The sequence below is a fragment of the Cydia pomonella genome, chromosome 3 (assembly GCF_033807575.1).
Source record: "Cydia pomonella isolate Wapato2018A chromosome 3, ilCydPomo1, whole genome shotgun sequence".
Classification (NCBI taxonomy): domain Eukaryota; kingdom Metazoa; phylum Arthropoda; class Insecta; order Lepidoptera; family Tortricidae; genus Cydia; species Cydia pomonella.
The window spans coordinates 26,420,186-26,428,441 of record NC_084705.1 but is presented as its reverse complement, the minus strand read 5'-3'; the positions used below and the strand labels follow the sequence as shown (position 1 = coordinate 26,428,441).

At 41.8% G+C, this 8,256-nt stretch overlaps 1 long non-coding RNA gene across 1 annotated transcript in view; it reads left to right on the top strand.

The window, feature by feature from the left end:
* The window catches only part of LOC133516428 (uncharacterized), a 452,437-nt gene that overhangs the window by 89,399 nt on the left and 354,782 nt on the right, over positions 1-8,256 (top strand). The window lies entirely within an intron of this gene.

Here is an 8,256-nt window from a genome sequence, read left to right as displayed (position 1 = left end):
CAACAATGAATCTCAAAGTGGCAGCAAGAGCGCTGTCGTACACATTAAAATCACTCTCCGTATTTACTTCTGTGTATTGTACAGTGTTTGTAAGACTATTTTTTAAGTGTTTAGTCATGAATCGTGAAGAAGATGATAAGGACAAAATTTTATAATCATTTTAGTTGTAGGTAAATACTTTCGATTTTGCTGAGAAAAATGCTGACGAATGTGATTTATATCACATTTTTAGTGCATATTTTATGTTTCTTAGGCCGGAAACTATATGTACCATGGTTGTAATTTTTTTACGTTATAGTCTCTTTTATAAAGTATTGAATTATGTACGTTTGAAACTGCGGGCGGCTGTTGTGGAACCAAGCGGTAATAATTTAAAACTTACCCAAGTTTTTTTTTCAGAAAACGTAATAATTATATCTAGGAGGATCTTTTTATCACAATTGGATAACATACCCAAAAAATTAAAGAAATGACCGCTTATTTGATTATATTTTAATGCAATTTCATACTAATGACGTTACAAATGAGTATGTGCGAAAAATAACATTGAATATTTCCCAGATTTCTCAACATCTCCATGAAAAGTGGGTGGTATGTGGAAAAACAACGGAACATTTTAAAACAAAGTCCCCTAGATGTCACTTGTAATCGAGATTGACCATGGTTCTTTACAACTGTAATTATCTGCGTGTATTTATAAAACACCTGTAGCCGTTCACAGTGTATTACAGGTGCCTGGGGGCTTACCGCGAAAACCGAAATTCGCAAATTGCGGGGATCTTTCTCTTTTACTCTTACTAAGACGTAATTAGAGTGACAGAGAAAAATGCCCTCAATTGACGAACTTCGATTTTCCCGGTAGGAGCCCTGTAGCCTGTACTCTTGTAACCTGTAACTTTATAAAATCGGGCCCTGGCTTAACTATACATTCCAATTTCCAACTTATCCTAATATCCCACATAAATATATTATGACCTATGGTCACCCTAATTAGAACGAGATGCAGGGCTCTGGTTTGACTTCTCATGTGGACACACTTTTTGGCCAGTGTATCCACCTTATTATCTACGTCCGTGGATTGCCCAGACGGTGCAAGTACGCAAGACGGTGTAAGTAAATTTGAATTTTTTATGTCGCCTGAAAACTGGCCCCCTGGTACCGAAGTCAGCGAGTGGTTTCGTGCAAGCGCCGGGCGCGGACGCGCGCCCTACAGGAGTCGTCGCACCGCGGCTGAGCCCGGCCGGCGCCGGCAGTAGCGCGCCGCGATACACACGGCCCCCGCGGACCTCGACTGACCTCACGCTGTGCCACCAAAATATTAGGTGCCTAAACAATAAAACCAAATCTATTGAAGTGCTATTGTGTAATGACTTAAAATGTGACGTGCTCGTGCTAACCGAGCACTGGCTCCGGGATAATGAAATTGTGTCTGTAACGTTACATAATTATGACCTAATATCATATTACTGTAGGCCATCTATTTTACATGGAGGAAGCTGCATCTTTGTGCGTTCAGGTGTTAGGGCCCTAAATAGGCCAGACATTAGTAATATGTCCGTCCAACAAATTTTTGATGTGTGTGCGCTCCACCTCTTAGACCACGATATATTGGTTGTAGGTATTTATCATTCCAACTGCACTAGCGACTCGCAGTTTCTAGAACTATTAGATAAACTCTTATCAAAAATAAATGAAGAAAACCTCAGTGCCATAATAATGGGTGACATTAACATTGATCTTTTTAACAACACATCTTGCAAAAACAAAATTACAGATATTATATCGTGCCACAATTTTAATCAACATGTGAATTTCCCAACCCGAACTTGCAATAATACTAACACTGCGACGTTACTCGATCATGCATACTCGAACATCTGTGCTGACCGTGTGTACGCCGATTGCGTCACCACGCACCTGAGCGATCACTCGGCCCAAAAGATAAGAATTGTAAATAAACCGCTCGCGCAATGCACTCCTATACCTAAACGCATTTTTAATATCGCAAATAAAAACTATTTCTATGCCGCTCTAGACTCAATTGACTGGCCTGAGGTTGTTGCAAAAAGTGAGAGAAATTGTGAATCGCTATCTGTCACATTATTAAATATATTAATTAATAAATTTGAGATTTGCTTTCCTAAGAAATTACTCAAGGCAAATACAAACAAATATCCCTGGATTGATGACGAGGTATGGAATTTGAAACTTCTTCTTCACGACATCTCAAATCTAAAAGATAAATACCCGTCAAGTAATCAAATCTCAGATATGTTGGCTAGCATCTCATCTAAATACAATTATATGTTGAAACGTAAGCGCACTGCCTACTACAGTGCGCTAATACAGAACGCACCCAATAAATGCAAACGTATGTGGGGAGTAATAAACAAAGAATTAGGACGGGGTTGTCGCGAGCGTGCGGACTATACCGAGGTCGTAAAGGACAGTCATGGCTTAGCATTTACCTCCAAAAAGCAAGCAGTCGACTCAATTAATGCGGAATTCATAACTGCCGCTATTGTATGTGGTGCGCCGAAACCGGACGTCCAGCGCTCGCTGTCAGCCATAGCTATGAGTATTCCCGAGTGTAACTGTTCATTAAGACTAAAATATTTCACAGCTCATGAAGTAGAATCCATACTACGGACTCGCATTGCGCCGAAAAACAGCACCGACATCTATGACCTTTCGGCCAACATCCTTCGGTACGTGGGTCCGGTACTGTCCCTCGTTCTATCAGAGTTGTATAACTACTGCATACGACAAGGGACGATTCCAGAAAGCCTCAAAAAAGTTAAAATTACCCCACTGTACAAAGGGAAAGATCTTAAGGCAGCCTTAAAGTCTTATCGTCCTATATCGCTAGTACCAGCAATTAGTAAAATCTTAGAAGTAGGTATTAATATTAGATTACTATCCTTTTGGTTTCCACAACAAACAATATCCGACAGACAATACGCATACCGCCAGGGCCGTTCGACTACGGATCTGGTACGCGAAGTGGTGTGGTACACGCTGAGCGCGCGAGAGGCCGGGATGCAGGTGGCGGTGGTGTGCTGCGACCTCTCGCGCGCCTTCGATACTGCCAATCATGGACTTATAGCGCAGAAACTCAGTCACTATGGTATTTGTGGCCCTGCACTGGCACTTCTAATGTCGTTTATGTCGAACAGGAGTCAAGTTGTCGTAGGGGATAGTGGCCGCATCAGGTCCGATGAGATGAAAAACCAGCTCGGGGTACCGCAGGGATCTTGTTTGTCAAATACCCTGTTTAGCATCCTCCTAAATGATCTCCCACAAATAATAAAAGGGTGCGAGATCTTTATGTACGCAGATGACGTCACAGCTGTCGTCACTGGCTCGTCCCTACTACAACTAGAAACGAAGGTAACTGACACGCTTAAACAGCTTTGTTACTGGTTCGAAACAAATGGCTTAGCCCTCAATAAAGACAAAACCTTCGTTATGAGACTCAATTTAAATGGCCACACATCCAGGCCCATGACCACGTATGCCGGCGACGACGCTGTCAGTCAAGCTGTGGACATAAAGTTATTAGGTTTTACCATCGATAGTGGCCTGAGGTGGAACGTACACATCGACCACCTGTGTGCGAGGCTGGGCAGCGCGTGCTACGCTTTAAGACGTCTCGCGAGTACTGCGACCAGGGACGTCGTCAGGAGCTGCTATTTCGCAACTGTGCACTCGCTCATTTCGTACGGCACCGAGCTATGGGGCGGAGCCGCTGACTGGCGTCGGGTGTTCTCATTACAAAGACGAGCCGTACGCGCAATAGCATGTGTTTCTGATGACGTCTCTGCTCGCCAGTATTTCACAGAATACAGTATACTAACACTACCCTGTGTACTTATTCAGCAAATAGCGATATTTACCTACGCCAACACGAACAAATTTACTGTGAAACAGGTAAATCCAAATCGCCATCTGCGTAGCAACAAGAACGCGGGCTGCCTCGCATCTGTGCCACATAAGTTAGCGAAAAGAGGACGATCAGCCTATGTACTTGGCCCACGTATATACAACCACCTACCTAAAAGTATCAAGGATGCACCTTCCTTCCATACTTTTAAAAGTAGATTAAAATATTGGTTACTAAAATCACCGTTTTATGACATAGACGAATATTTTTCTAGAGAAATTGTTGATGTACCTAAATAAAATTAACTGTAATAAATAAAAACAATTATGACATACAAATTTAATGTATAATGTACTTTTTTTTTTTTTTTTTTTTTTTTTCCATAAATGGCTTTTACTCCTCGCTAATTTAGCAAGGTGGATTCTGCCAATGTCGAGGTGTGGACTTTGACTTATGCGAGCAGAGAATGTTCGGTTTAATTTTGATTTTTGTGGAAGGATAGACTGGGAACCTAAAACAAACAAATATTATGGACAACACAAACAAACACATGACATGACACATTTCACATAATACCAACATTAGTAAAAAGAGCGGAAAGCGGATGACAGATTGTTAAGGCAAGCAACATAGCGGATGAAATGGAGGAAAAAACATAGAAATTAAAATATATAGATAGATAGAAATATAGTAAGAGTAAAAATTAAAGTTTTATATCATGCTCCTGTATATACTTAATAAGAATAGAAGTTAGAGGCGGGTCCATTAGAGTGAGAAGTGAGTAGAAATTTATAGGTCGTGGAATATTTTCAGGTAGCACATCATACAAAGAGTAATTGAATCTCGGACAAGAAAAGAAAATGTGATCTACGGTGCCTTCATCGAACCCGCATTCGCACAGTGAGGTATCCCGGACCCGTATCTTAGCAAGAAATACTGGCGTACAAACTGGCCCTAAGCGTAAACGACAGATTGTAGACGTGGCCCATTTCGGATAAGCTCGGAATTTAAAAAACCATGGTTTACGGGGGATGTTGGGTTGAATGTGGCCATAATGCTTTCCTACCTCCAATCTGGAAGAATCCCAGAGATTTTGCCACGTGTTAAACAGATCAGTCTGTGCATGGCTCAGAAGGTCAGAGCTGTATATCTTATTGTGACCTGGTGATCCCATCTCAATAGCTTGCCTTGCCCATAAGTCTGCAGACTCATTTCCAGCAATACCACAATGGCCTGGGATCCACCCGAGTACTATTTTTAACCCCTTTAAGTCACATTTTCTTAATAAGGTTTTGATCTGAAGTATTAAGGGAAATTTTGTCTTCATTTTAAACTGATTGCCCATAATGGCTTGCAGACAACTCCTGCTATCTGTAAATATTATCATTTTTGTTATATTGTGAGAGTCAGCATACGTTACAGCTTCTAAGATGGCAACAGCCTCGCCTGTAAAAATTGATGATTCTGGAGGGCACTTAAACATCAAGACAATGTTATATTTTGGAATCACCACTGCGGCTCCAACACACTTTGTGGGATCACTTTTTGATGCGTCAGTAAACACTGGTAAGTAGCCTGCCCACTTTTCTAAAAGTTTTTTAAATTTGCTATTAGCTCCCGGATCATTTTTAAATATTCCTAGGTCTAGAATAATCCTAGGAGAGTAAATTAAAGTTTCAAATTTTGTTTCAAATATGGGGTTTGTTCCTGATTTATATAATATAGGGTTTATACGATTTAATTTAGAATAAGTAATAATATTTTTTGGAAACTCCTTATGCATCCAATATGGGTTTTCAGTGACCAGTGAAGCAAGAGCCTGCAAGCGTGGAATCAGCAAGTGATTGGAATTGGAGATAGCTCTTATGAGGAACCTGTTGGCAAGATATTGCCTGCGCAGTGCCAGTGGAGGCTCCACACATTCTACTTGCATTGCGTTTTTTGGAGAAGACCTCATGGCACCAAGTACGATTCTTAAGCATTTAGCCTGTATTAAATCCAACCTTTCTAAGGCTTCCTTATTACATGGTTCTAATATGAAGGATCCATAGTCCATGTGGCTGCGAATAATAGCATTATAAAGTAGCTTTTGACAATATGGATGAGATCCCCACCAAACTCCTGATAGTGCTCGCAAAATGTTGATTCCTTTTTCACACTTGTCTTGTATGTATTTCAGATGCTGTTTTCCACACATTTTCCAGTCCAAGACAACACCCAGGAATTTGGTTGATTCTGCATTGGGAATGTTTTCCTCACCAAAATGAACATCTGCGATGGGCATGTTCCTTCTGCGACTGAAAGTCACGGCACAGCTCTTGGAAGGTGACAAAGACAAACCATGCTCCTCAAGCCAATCCTTGAGGTAACTAAGGCCCATGTTCAACCTGGTAGCCGCTGTATCAATGGATTTTGCAGAAGCATAGAGGACTAGATCGTCTGCATACTGTAGAATATTACAAAAGGGTAACACGGACTGCTCTAGGTCATATGTATAAATGCTATAAAGTATTGGACTCAAAACGGATCCTTGACACACCCTGCCACAATGTACGAGGAGGAAGATATGAGTTACCATCACGGATTTTGATGGATCTTCCTATGAATAGTTTGGAGACAATTTGTACAATCTTCACGGCAATGCTCAGATGTAGCATTTTTGCTCTGAGCACCGGAAGAAGGACATTGTCATAGGCTGCCGAAATATCAAGAAAACATCCTAGTAGCTCCTCATTTTTAGAGAGTGATAGTCTGATATCCGTGGTTAGTATGTTTAAGCTGTCCATTGTGCTCCTACCTTTACGGAATCCGAATTGAGTGTTTGCTAACAGTCCCCTGCTCTCAACGTACCATTCTAGCCTATTCTTTATTAAATGCTCAAGAATCTTGCCCATTGTAGCGGAGAGCGCAATTGGTCGGTACGAGCTGGCCTCTTCTGGATTTTTAGCCGGTTTCAAGATTGGGATGACAATTTGGGTTTTCCAATCTTCTGGGACCTCTCCTGTGTCAAACACGCGATTCAAAATGCCAAGGAAATATTCTTGTGAGAAGGAGCTAAGGTTTGCTATAAAACAATAAGGAATACCATCTTCCCCCGGTGAAGTGTTGCGTAGTCCATCCAAAGCTATTTTGAGCTCCGCAAACGAGAATGGTTCGTCAAGGGTGGTTGACGGACGAGGGAGTGGTGGTAATACTACACAGGATAATTCTGGGGCAGTTGGGGGTGCCAGTCTGTCAGCAAAGTCCAAGAGCCAAGCCGATTTGTCAACAGAACACAAGATATCTGGATTAAAGGAGCCTCTAAACCGCTTTATGTTTTTCCAAATAATTGATGGAGGTGTTCTAGGGGACAGGCTCTCACAGAACCCCTTCCATCCCTTTTTCTTGGTTTTGGACAATAGGCGTTTTGTGCGGGCCGAGGTTTTCCTAAAATTGATAAAGTCCTCCATAGCACCTGATTCATTAAATCTTTGTTCTGCTTCATCTCTTTCTTTTACGGCAGCTGTGCAGTCGGCGTTCCACCATGGTGGCGAAGAGATTTTATCCTTTTTGTGTTTTTTCCGGGGGAAATACTTATCAGCTGCTTCTAAAAGTAAATTTTTGAATTTTGAGTAGTTTTCCCTATGGTCATTTAAGTTCGTGTCCCATTCTTTAATTTTTGTTTCGACATAAAGAGAAAATTTCGACCAGTCAGCTGATTGCAATCTGTATTTCAGAAGCGGTTCAGGAGCCGGAGATGGAAGAACGGAGGAGGGCTTGGAAATAATAATGGGGAAGTGATCGCTGCCAAAGGACTGACGAAGTACGGTCCAAGATAATAATGAGGCCAAATTGGGGGAGCAAGCTGATAAGTCAGGAACGGATTGTGGGTTTTGTCCTGGATAGACTCGATGTGTGGGCGTTCCATCGTTTATAACGCAAACGTCAATCTCATCGAAGATTTCCAACAAGAGTGATGAAAACCTGTCCGAATGGTATGATCCCCAAGAAATGTTATGTGAATTAAAATCACCTAAAACTATAAGGGGAGGTGGGACAGAGGTTAGGATAGAAGATATTTCAGGAATAAGGTCAAGGTCAGGATGAGGAATATATATTGAAATGAAATTAATGCCCATAACCTTAGCGGCTACGACATTAATTTCATTTCCATGAGGAGGGAGAGGAATTTGGGAAAAGGGGTAAGATTGCTTAATCAATAAAGCACATCCTGCACGTCCGTCAACGCGGTCCTCCCGGAGGCATGAGAAGCCCGGGAGCCGAAACCGAGATCCGGGTCTCAGCCACGTCTCCGAGATGGCCGCGACAGACACAGCATGGTCATTGATCAGCTGGGTGAGTTCTGTTTTTTTTGGGATTAGACTGCGGCTATT